The sequence below is a fragment of the Larimichthys crocea genome, chromosome XX (genome assembly GCF_000972845.2).
Source record: "Larimichthys crocea isolate SSNF chromosome XX, L_crocea_2.0, whole genome shotgun sequence".
NCBI classification, from domain to species: domain Eukaryota; kingdom Metazoa; phylum Chordata; class Actinopteri; family Sciaenidae; genus Larimichthys; species Larimichthys crocea.
In genome coordinates, this window is record NC_040030.1 from 16,989,965 (window position 1) to 17,002,503 (window position 12,539).

Below are 12,539 nucleotides of genomic sequence, written 5' to 3' on the forward strand. Positions count from 1 at the left end.
AACAAACAAAAAAAAACAAAACGTTAAGCTACATAAAAGTGGGTGGGACGGATCTACGGTCATTCAAAAGTGGGTGTGTCATGACACACCTGACACACCCACTATCTGCGCCCCTGTCCTCAGCCATGTTTCATTCAGGATATTTTAGAGGAAGAACAAAAGGGACAATAACAGCTGGTCTCCTTAACTAGCCTGAGCAAAGCATCTCGTTTACAGAGAGGATCACATTGATTCAGGGTAAATACGCTGGGAGGAGATGGAGTGGAAAAGCTGAAAAGAGTACAGAACAGACGGACACAGTATTCAGCTTGTTCACCGTCACCTCGACTACATACAGCATTCATGTTAACTGATATGTAAGGACTGGTTGGTGTGTTTGTTAACCAGTCTGTAGTGGAGCTGCAGTCTCAGTATGAAGAGACAGGAACCATCTGTTCGTCCTTTAATTACTGCCCATGCTTTCTTCTGTATTCCCAGAAACGTTAAAAGCTCAAACAAGCAGCTGATTTGGTCTTGCACTGCAGTTTTCTCCTTCACAGCAGCAAACTTCTGGCATCTTGCAACACTGCACTTCCCACAGATTTACATCAGTTTTACCTAACGTGATACAGTAATGTGAAATAGCAAACTGAAGTCTGTGACCAGAATCAGTTCAGTCCAGGTGGGATCTGGCAGTGGGTGGATCCAGAACCATGCAGGGATGGTGGCGGTGGTAAGGAGTTCCTGAATGGTCCTGGGATGGTGGGGAACCATCCTGAAGGCTGGTGCAGAGACAGGACAGAGCTGGGCTTGGCAGGGAAATCCCTAACCCTGGCCACAGGAGCGACTGAATGATCTGGCAGAGTCTGGGAGGTTGAGCAGATATTTTGTACTGATTAGTTGGCCATTAGGAGATCAGGCAGGAAACTGGAGGCCACACCCAGTGACACAGACAACAGAGAGAGACAGATACAGAGGGAAAAGGTGAAAAACGAGAAAAAACACAGAAGCCTCAGTCATGACACCTTATGCCTCATGCTACAATCATCATAATTAGTATTTCACATTTATCAAGCTGAGTAGAACTGCACACGTGTCAACACTGCATGGAATATGTGACATTTTATTGATTATGCTTCCTAGAGTTAACATGAGGTTGCCTGGAAACCAAAATAAATTCCAAGAAGTCACTGGCAGGCTGCCATGTAACCTTTTTAACATCTAAAACCATAACTTTATTCTTGCATTGTGCTGGAAGGATTTCTTAAACCACTAGACAGAACCAGGAGAAAAAAATATATTATCACGTCACCTCTTATAACAGTGCAAATAAATGTGTTCTGTTGAGTGTTTAAGTGTCAGACTGTAAGATTCCCTCTGTTGTGCCTCTTTGGGTCACAACCACTGTGACGTGATGTATGCACATATAAATAATACAGAGATGGGATGGCACATCATCACCCAGTCCCTGTCTCTCTCATCCTTTTCTTTTGAAACGTATACCCCCCTCTCTTCCTCTCTGTGTATTTACATGCTCATATGCTTCACTTCTAGCACCAGATGGATTCCCTTCAGATGATGGCAATGTGAATAATGGATGCACAGTGCTGACAGCTATATGCTGCCATTGTGGAGCAGGTGATGGCAGAGGTCAGCTTGTGGAGATGGAAGCAGGGGGACAGAAGGCACATGGGCAGGATTTAAAACCCTCCTGACAGCAGACTGATAACAGCCTGCAGGAAGATAAAACTCTTCTGAGATTGTGTATGTGGCAGCTTCTCCAACATGATGTGCATTTTATGTGACGGTGCCAAATGATATTATCAGCAATGTGTGGAGGCTTCGGCTTCACTCATGGCCGGTCTGTTGGTTTGTCGGTTCACCTTTGGTCAAAGTACAGTAAGAGTGCAGACAAAACACAGATACAAGACTGAAACAGAACAAACTTATCAACTACAGGGGCAGTGCACAGTGAATTTGGGCTATCTCATTGTTGAAAAAGTTTAAATCATAGACTGTATATACACATGGACGATGTGTGATCACGTCCTCTCACTGTACAAAAATGAAGTCAAATATCTCGGATATGAGACAAATATGTTTGACGTGTACTTTGAGTCAAATGATCTGGTTTCCTAAAAAGAACCGAACTTTCTATCGATATTCACCACTGACAAATTAGTCAATCCAAGTTAACCTTTACAATACAGTCAGTCACAAACAGGGCAAGCTCCACACAGCAACCACAAGGCACCCTGAGTCTGAGAAGATGCCGCTCAACCCTGGACCTCCGGGCTTCCAGGAAGGGCCGAGGCATGTGACCACACTGCCTGAGCAGAAGCCAATCAGGCGTTGGCAGCCACACACCTGGATTTACATACAACATAACACTACACACAAGGATATACTGGGGCAAGACGGCAGCTGCCATAATATTATGATTTGGCAATATATAAATAAAATTTCATTGAATTTAGCAACTTAGCCAGATTCCAATTTATATGATCTTCTTACTTGAGTAGAGAAGCTGCTCCAGATTTTGTTAAAGCTTATTGTTCCCTTGATTCCAGAGTCCAAGCCATGTGTTTTGCAAGATTTTTGGGCGTGGAACATTTCTGGGCAGAACCAATTCCAGGGGATAAATTCACTCTCCTCCTCCTGCTTCTCCAATCCCTCTGGCTGATCCCTCTGTTCCTCCTCAGTCAGTTTGTGAATGGTGCATGGAATATCATCGTGATCCTCCACTGTAATAAAGTAGTGATAGATTTAAATTGGAAACTACAATCGTATAGTTTCAGTATATATCATAACACTTTGTTGCAACACCACAGCCATAGAAAAAATTGATTTGTGTATAGTTGGACATTAAATTGAATAGGATATGATGATGTAAAAATGCAGAGAGATGTTTTCTCTCTTAACTGAACACAGTGCTGCGCTCAGTGTCTGGTAACTTTTTTGTCAGTGATGCAGCAGTTATCTTCCAAAATTTAAATCTAAAATTCCACATTTCAATCTACATAATGGAGGTGACCTTTGACACAGTCCATCAGGGTAATACCAGCATTCAGTGAGAGGTGGATACAAGTCTGTAGCTCATTGTATACCTGAATGGAGCCCCAAAAGCATTTTTTACCTTTCCTGACTGACTTTACATTGAGACCTCTTGATCTTTCAGAATCGAACAGCCATAACTCTGGCACTGATGTGGCTACAGATATGGCCCATTGTTTCTGAAAGCTCTCGAAGAGTTGCATCGCATATGTCGCAAACACTGCGGTGGGTGCTGTGTAGGGGTAGCAAGTGGACAAAACCTGAAGTTTGTTAATATATCTCAGTGTTTCTTCTTTGCTCAGGTGATCTAAATATTCGTTTTTTAAACTGTTGGAAAATGTAGAGTCCTTTTCTGCATAGCAACAGTAACCAAGAGGGGGCATGAGTAATCAGTAATTGTCCATTAGTTTACCAATGACCACGATGGCGCTACCAGATTATCCGAAAAGAATTGTCAGCCCAGCCAGTGGTGAAGAAGGAGTTGACTCCACGACAAATGCAGATTAACACATACAGTTTCTTGGCAGATGGGAGTAATTTAAGTTGCTGAACTCTGAGAAGATGAAAATGAAATACACATCTTACCCATAAGGACTGACAAGAGAGAAGAGTGTGAGTATAACTAACATATAACTATAGAGTGTGAGACTATGCAAGAGCATGACAAAAAAATGCTGGACAAACAGCAGATGCTAGACTCTCTGCAAATGAATCCAATGCTGAAGGAAATGTTAGAGGACAATATAAAGAATCTAACTACACAGCAAAAAGAGATGTGTCAAAAAAACAACACACATGATTGTGTTGATATCATTTTGACACGTGTAGATTTTAAAAAAAATTAATTCTTTTTTTTTTTTAAAGTTTCTTTTATTTTTTTTTTCCATGCCTCTGGATAGATTGACACAATACATGTGTCATCTGATGGAGGGAGAATAGTTTGTGTTTTATTAAAAAACCACATATTTTATGTGGTAGTACATGAAATAGCAATAAAACAAATACAAATGAATATATATTCATGTAAATATATCTTGTTTAAAAGTTTAACAGCGTGTCGTCCAATCACGTCATGGGACTCCTCCTTTTGAATTTCTGCATTTGACTGCTCTTTTCACTCTTGGAGCCAAGATGCTATTGATGTCAGAGCCATTTGTAAGTTAGGTTTTTCATTTGGTGTTCGCATTTATTAGCAAGATAACATCAAATCAAATCTATTTTGTGTTTGTCATTCTTTGACTGTTGTCAGGTAGCCTTTAATATCTCAAGATTAGCTAATTTATTGACTGTTACATCATCTGACAATGAAGTGTGAATAGTGAAGAGGCAGATTTGGGAAAACTAGATAGACATTCACAATTTCAACAAAAATATAAAAATGTCAATTGATTTTACAGGTCACAGTAACTTGGCTTGTTGCTAACTTTCTGAAAAAACACTGGAAAATCTACTGAGGCTCAGACAACATGCTTAGTTTAGTGTTTATATGTGCGGTATTTGTTCAGTTTGGGAAACTCCACGATCTCCATAAGCTTTGACGGGACTAGAAAGTTTCTCCGTTGCTAGGGCGTTACTAACTATAGTAACACGGGACTCACACCGAACGCGGAACGGTACTTTGCCCGGCGTCAACTCACACCGGACGCGGATCAGCCGCGGAACGGCAGCGGAGCGAGCCGGCCGTATTCACGCGAGATCACGAGATCACGCGAGAATCCTGGACGTACGCGAGACCCCGCGATAAACTGTGTATAAAAAAAACAACAACAACAAAAAGGTGACTTTGCTTCTCCGACGTGGAGGAGATTATAAAAGGCATCTGTTGTGTCATAAATGAGTGTGTGTTGTTCCACTTCAACAATTAGTCTCTCGTTGAGACCCTTTGATCGATCTTTGATCACCTGGTGCCACCGGTTATGACGTCACGTTGATGTGAAGTTGTAAAAATCTACATGAACTGAGTATTGTGTTTTATTTTGAAAGGGGGCGGAAGTTTATTACGTTGATTCAAGGCCCGGTTTCCTGTCTGGTGCGCAGTGCTCTGTTGAAATTTACGAGGTTCAGCCGCGGCTCGCGGAAGAAATAGAAATCTTGCGGAAAGCTCGCGCCGTGGCGCGGAGAGCCGCTTCTGGGCCGCTTCTGATCCGCGTCTGATCCGCGCCCGGTGTGAGTGCTCTCATTGACTAGACTGGATTCTATTTGCTACGGTGACCGCGGCGGTACCGTTCCGCTTCCGTTCCGCGTCCGGTGTGAGTTGGCCTTAACTGTAAATGTTTATTTTGAGAGTAAATTGCCCAAAGACATGAATATCTTTTGATGATATAGTTTATTTAAGTTGGTAATTGTTGTATAATTGCAATATTACACTTGAGGGTGTGCTTTAACTTATTATTGGCACTTCAGTGACGCTAACGGACCGCATCACTGTTGTTACACAATGACAATAAAGCACACCCTCTCATGTAATGTTGCTTATATCAACACCTCTTTAAAACAGTTTGGACAAAAACATTCTAACCTTCATGAAGAGATGATTTATCACATGAAGGCAGTGTCAGCTTTGTGGAATTAATAAACTGCCAGTTTGAGGGTGAAATTGGGGACTTTACAAAAGATTTATTTGATCCGGTGATCCTGGAGAATCACTTTCCTATAATTATGGTTGTGGTTATTGAATGGAGTCAGGTGTTTCTGACACCAATAGAGGATTTTTCACTTGGCCAGCAGCTGCAGGTAACACATTCAACAAGTGATAACAAGAACAAAGTGTGTGTGTGAGGATACACACATTTAAACACAGTCCAGGCTCCAGAGGGTGAGTAGCACCTTGCCACTGTAGTCCAGACAGATGAGACTGTTCACTTCCTGTTACAGAGTGAAAACCGGTCAGCTCCCCAAAGTGCCTTTTTCACTCAAGGATGTTCTGCTCTAATTCTCCGTGCCAGGGAAAGCAGCATCCAACTGTTGTAAAATACATGAAGCATTCACTTCTACACCCATGACCACTACTGAACCCTTTCTATTCACTATGTCCTTTTCTGAACACTTTAAAGCTTGAGAAGGAAACTTTGTAAATGGAAACATAAAGTAACTGAGGTTGACTTCAAGAGTCCACTATAACATCCTATGTTTCACACTAGACTAGCAGTGCTGATTTTGAGCTTCAAACGTCTCTTAGGAAATCTAATGCATACACCATCCATTCTTTATACCAGAGGTAGTTAATTCTGATTCCAGGAGGTCCAGATAGAGAAAATGTGTTGTATTGTATCAACATCTGCACTGTGTGAAGTCAACCACTCAAATCAAACAAACGTCATGGCAACAATATTTATTTTCAGTGACACTCTGGAGAGCTACATACAATAATAAATAATACATCAAATAAATAAGAAAAAAAATATGAAAACTTTCATAATAATAATAATAATAAGTTATTGTCTGACTTGGTGGTTGCTGAATTAGCTTGGGTATTGTGATTGACATTCTTGCCCTCACCTTGTCCAATCTCAGTCCTCATGCCTAAACCCAACCAACTCAAACCCACAACGGCAACGAGTACTGGCCAATCAAAGACAGGTATGTTCCTTTTGCTGAGTAGCGGTGTAATAACAGTGTCAGAAAAAGAGTGGCTGGTCAAAATGTAATCTTCACCAAAACTGAATAAAACTCAATGATATGTCCAGTTTGTCTCTGGGTCCGGACAGGACAGAGAATGGGTCTGGACCCGGACTGCGGTCCGCCTATTAGTGACCTGTGCTTTATACTGTCAGTGCTATAAATCAAATGTATTCACTGCAGAGAAAAACACAGGTTTTCCATTCATTTCAACAGGGTACTGCATTTTGGCTGTAGTGGTACCCCAGGGGGAAAGAAATGCTGCAACCTGCGGTCAAGAAGTTGATACAAATTAAACTTTTTTGAGAAACATTCATGGACTAAACTATAATACATTGATTGTCTGGCTTGTTTTATTTTATGTACCAGATTCTATGTCTGCCTGACTCGCAGTCAGTAAGAAAATAGTGACACTAAGAAGCTTCCTTTGGCTTGTGTTCAATGGTTTAAGGGAGTTTCAGTGAAAAATGTCACACATAATTAAAAGTAAAGATTCAGGGCTTAAACCTCATAGCCCACCTACCTGTGGTGAGTTCCAGTACAATCCCAGCTGGGAACTCAGTTTTTCCTCACACCTCTTAGCTCCCAGTTCCCTCCTCTCAGCTCTCACCACTTCCCATGTTCCACACTAATTCTCACCTCTGGGAGCTCTCAGTTCATTTTCAGATTTCCAGGGACACTGTCAACATTACCTCTGGAAACAGTTGTATGTACCTACAACCAATCAGGGCAACAAAACATGTGGCATAGCCTAGGTGTTAAATGAAACTAAATCCTGTCAAAAGTAGAGCAACACATTTTTCTTGTCAACAAACCATCCGGTGTTCACTTGATCACCTTTTATAGACAATATACCATCTAGTTTGTTTAATATTGAAATACTGAAACAGTGCAACATCAGTTGCAGCTGTCTTGGTTGTTTACAAAAACGCTTCAATGGCCAACAAGGTTGTGCTCCAAATAAAACAGAAACCTGTCTGAATGGGAGGAGGTCCTGACGTGGATGTTTCAAGGATGTTTTACCTCTAGTTAGTCATTCTTTATTGGATACGATTAATCTGTCTTTATTATCAGGATATGTACCACAGTCCTTTAAGGTAGCTGTAATTAAACCTCTTCTTAAAAAGCCCACTCTAGACCCAGAGGTCTTAGCCAACTACAGACCGATATCAAACCTTCCCTTTCTGTCTAAGATACTTGAGAAAGCTGTAGCTACACATTCACAAATAAAGATATTTAAAATGTTTTACAAACATGTTTAAGATGTTTTAAAAAATAAAGATGTGTATGACATTTATTGTTGAAACTTTTTTTAAGCCTTCGTGGAACATTCAAAGCAACATCAATAACATTAATAAAAGTAATAATAATTATGGGGGGGGGGGGGTTCAACACAGTTTCTGTCACTGGACCACTGGTTGTCAGTTTCGACAATTTTTAATTGGACAAAGATGAAATTAAAAGCACAATGGACACTCAAACCTAATCAAACTGGTAGGCTGGTAGGCTACATTTGGAATTATTCAAATATAAAATGCTCCCTCATAGAGTCAGAATGAATTAAGGCCACACTCAGCAGCTCTGTGGATTTTAGTCACACTAACATCATGTTTTGAACGAGGCAGTCTGGCATGCTGGTCCTGGGTGAAAGATCTCAAGGCCTAGATTCTATATACATTCATGTTCCCCAATAGAAGAATCCTACTAAGTAATGTGATCCTCTGACTGTTCATCCAGCACCACCAGTGGTTGACATTTTCATAGTTGTGTCTCACCCACTATTGCCATCATCAGCACATTTTAATTACTCCAATACTGCAAAACAAATCCACAATTTATTCAGTATTTTTTATTATATATTATTATTTTTTCTCCTGTTTATTGACAGAACTAACTACATTTATACTTGTGATGACTGGCGAAGTCAGTCTGATGAGCAGTTGGCACCTTGCATGGCAGCCAATGCCATCAGTGTATGAATGTGTGTGAATGGGTGAATGAGTGTGAAGTTAGTGGTCGGATAACTAGAAAGGCGTTATATAAGTACAGTCCATTTACCATCTACCACCCTTTAGGAGAGAGTCCCTCATATGACATCATTACTAATAAGCTTTAAACAGCTGGTCAGAGGTAAGCCAAAAGGCACATTGGCTGAAAGGTTCATACAGTGATATGATGAAAAAGCAAAGTTCTGAGGCTTGTCTGGTCAAAGTTTATGTGTAAAGTTTAGAAACTGTGCAGAAATCTACCTTACATGTGTGTGGCATCATCTTCTCTGAAAATGGCCCATTCAGAGGAGATAGCATATTTGATTTCAAAGCAACAAGCTCAGCTGCGGGTAAATGTGCCTTTCAGCGGCTGCACTGTGCATTTTTTTTTTAGTGTTAGACCTTCAGCAAATTTCTGATTCTAGTTGATCTGAAAGTTTATAGCGAACTCCTCAAACAGCCCTGATCCCCGAGGCTTTGTACTGCTCAGCTCGGTGCATAGCAAGTAGCGCACTTCTTGTCAAGTCTTGTGCTTCTGCACAAGAATCACTGCATTTAAATAGAAATGTGTTTGTTCTCTTTGGAAATAAGATGTTAGTTTGAAAAGTCTCTGGAGTCAGCAGATTAAAACACATCCACACAAGCAGAGCCACACAGAGGCTCCCCCACTCCCTACTTGGCAACCAAGAGGCTCCTTAATGAAAACCCAGGCTTGCTCAGAGATTCATAACGTGCTCCGAGGAAACCAGGAGCATTCAGCCGTTTTTTTGGAGTCGCTCCCATGGACGAGGGACAAAGAATTTAAGAAGTCAACTGGCCAATGTGAAAATCCTCTTTTCTCCTTCAGAGGCATCCAGGAGAGGGCGGAGAATAGTGAAATGAATGTCAGAGCCGACAATATTAGCTGTCAGTCAGCCTCCGTCCACTGTGAGCCAAAGAGGAGAGCATGTAATGAATAAGGGGGAAGGAGAGATGAGACGAGCTGAACAAAGCGAGGATAAAACCTGTTTGTCTGAGAGGCGATGTGCCACAGAGAGCCTGATGTGTCTGCTCCCTGAATGTCGAAGCGAGAGGGGAGAAAATGAGAACACAGAATGTTCCAGAAAAACAGGGCACGGCAACTTTCTCCCTCCGTAAAGACACTCACCCACTTAAACGTCTTTCTAGTGACCGCAATCATACCTGTGTTGTTTATCGAACTCCAAAAAAGTGCATGCTCAAAAATATCCTGGCTGTGAGTATGATGATGTCATGAAATTAAATTTCAGTCCTCTAGACCTCCCTAAAAAAAAAAAGTCCAGAGCTTTGTATTGTAGCCATGACAAGGGCACTGTGATGCTCAGTAAGGAAGCTTTCCACAGGAAACAATACATAAAAAAAAGCTCATTAAGAAAAACTTCACAAATATTCAACAGACTCATTAAATGTTAAATAAAATGTAAATATGAAATATGATTTCATTAAAGTGCATTTTTTACTCTGTTACACACACATGTTGAAAATGTAATGGAAATAGGCCCTCAGGTCCATAGTTTATTAATATATTGTATGTGTTTAATTATTAATGGTGCAGTGTGGAGGTTAACCCTTTCAGTAGACTTTAGTAGAATTCATGAATGTTGAATATTGAGATGACAATGTCTTCTGTCTTCAGCAGCCTTTCTAGTCTTCAGACCACTCACAGCTCTTTTACACTACATATCTCATTCACCCATTCACAAACATTCATACACTGATGGCATTGGCCATGCAAGGTGCCAACTGCTCATCAGTTTGTGGGGCTAACCATTCACACACAATCAGGTTCAGTGTCTTTCCTAAGGACACTTCGACATGCAGACTGGGGTAGATCGAACCACTGATCATCTGATTGGTGGACGACCCGCTCTACCTCCGAGCCACAGCCACCCCCATTACATGATAGGCGACATGAGGTCATGTGACAGCTTTCACTAGTCATCATGTGACCCATGATGAGCAGGACTGTAAGAGACATGACGCTGCCACAGTCTTCATCAGAAAGAGGACGTTTTCTTAAGTTGCCATAGCGATTGGTTGATTGCAGCCATCATGTGCAGAGCAGGTTGTCATATATAGATGTGTATAGAGGTATTTCGGGCACCCCTGCTTCTGATTTTCAAACTTGAACATTTCCTTCCTTTCCATAGGCAACTTTAAGCAAGTCATAGTTGGAGCTCTTCCACGACTTCAGTGCAAAATATTACCAACTGAAAATACCTGTTACATTTACATATATACATACACAACTGATTACATTTCAAATTTCTGGATGAAAGTCAGCCAGACTGTGTTCCGTTTTTCATATTGTAAGTTAAGCCATGTTTGTTAGGTACTGTTAAAATGTCTATTTAAAACAAGACGTTTATACTCTCATGCCCTTTTAAAAGTTCTTTATGTAAAGCACCTTGACTTGCCTCTGTATGAGGACCTGATGCATGAAGACTTGATCCATGATTCATAACAATGCACAGAGAGTCTTTTGGCTGCAGATAACCTCCGTACACTGTTGTGTGTGATTCCACAGCACAATATTTCTTCTTGTTAGAGGAGCACATCTGATCCCTTTTCCCAGTATTTCAGTCTCTGCTTTTGCTGTCACCAGCCAGAAACCAACAAGGTGGATGAATTGTTTTGGTCCCTGACATTACAGACTCCTCTTTGATCGTCCTTGAAGGAGAATGAGGAAGTAGCTTGCAGTCCAAAGCAGGTCTCTGCATCCTGCCAGATGATGCAAAAGGTGTCAGAGATGCACGTCATTCATTAAATATATGGCAGAAAATATTGTTCATCTGACAACTTTTTTTTAAACAATAAAAGGTTCAGAGGTTTATCATTTTCTGATCTGTCAGCACTGAGGTTAAAGTTGGGTTATGTTTAGGCAACTAGAACAAGAAAATAAACCCACTCTTCAGATAAATCCAGTCTTTCTTGTGTCTGTGTAAATCTATATTTCTGTAAGCATTACATGCTCCTGTGCTCTGTGTGCACAACTGTGGGGAAGAATTGAGAACAAATAAACTATCTAAAACGATTTGTTTACAGGGTTTTGGTCAGGTTAAAGGTGGAGATGACGATGATGATGGAGCTCCAACCAGAAAGAAATGAGCTTAGCTTAGCAAAAAGACTGGAAAGAGGGGTGGAGCAGCAGGAGAGCCTGTTTCTCTCCACACATCACACACACACACACACACACACACACACACACACCGACCAGCACCTCTAAAGTTGTTTGGTGACAAGCTGCCAGCTTCACTGACTTCCTGTGGTGTTCACTTGTTGCCAGGCAACCTCACAGTGATGACAAGAATCCAAAATACTCATTAGTGCACAACTACAAGAGGTCAGGAAAAGTAACAACCAGTGCTGATGTATCTCTGAGGACAGAGGGAGGCATAGTATATTAAAAATATCTGAAGCCTGGAGTGCTGACTGATCTTTGTGGACATACAAGAGAACATAGAAAAAAGAGAGAAACCTGTCAGGTCAGTTGATGTAAACATCAGCTAAAAGGGATGAAAACCCCAAGCCCTAACCCTTCGATTTTTTTCCACAACTATTCGGACTGATTCAGATCAAATCCACCAAAAAACACAGGAACCTTTTGCTGGAACATTGAACCAGATTGAACAGATTCACAGATTTTCACAGACCTCTCTTCCATTGCTTTCAACGCAAACACAGCAGCAAGGAGTGGGAAGGTGGCCGCCATCTCACATAGTTCAACATATTTCAACTTACAGTGTGACCATGGCAACCACAGAAACTGCAGGAGGTGATTTAACAGGTCGAAGAGTTACCTGCAGTAAATAGTGAACAACATCACCATGGAAGTTTACTTATGTGGTCTGGAACATTAAACAACATTTATGAGTTGATCAA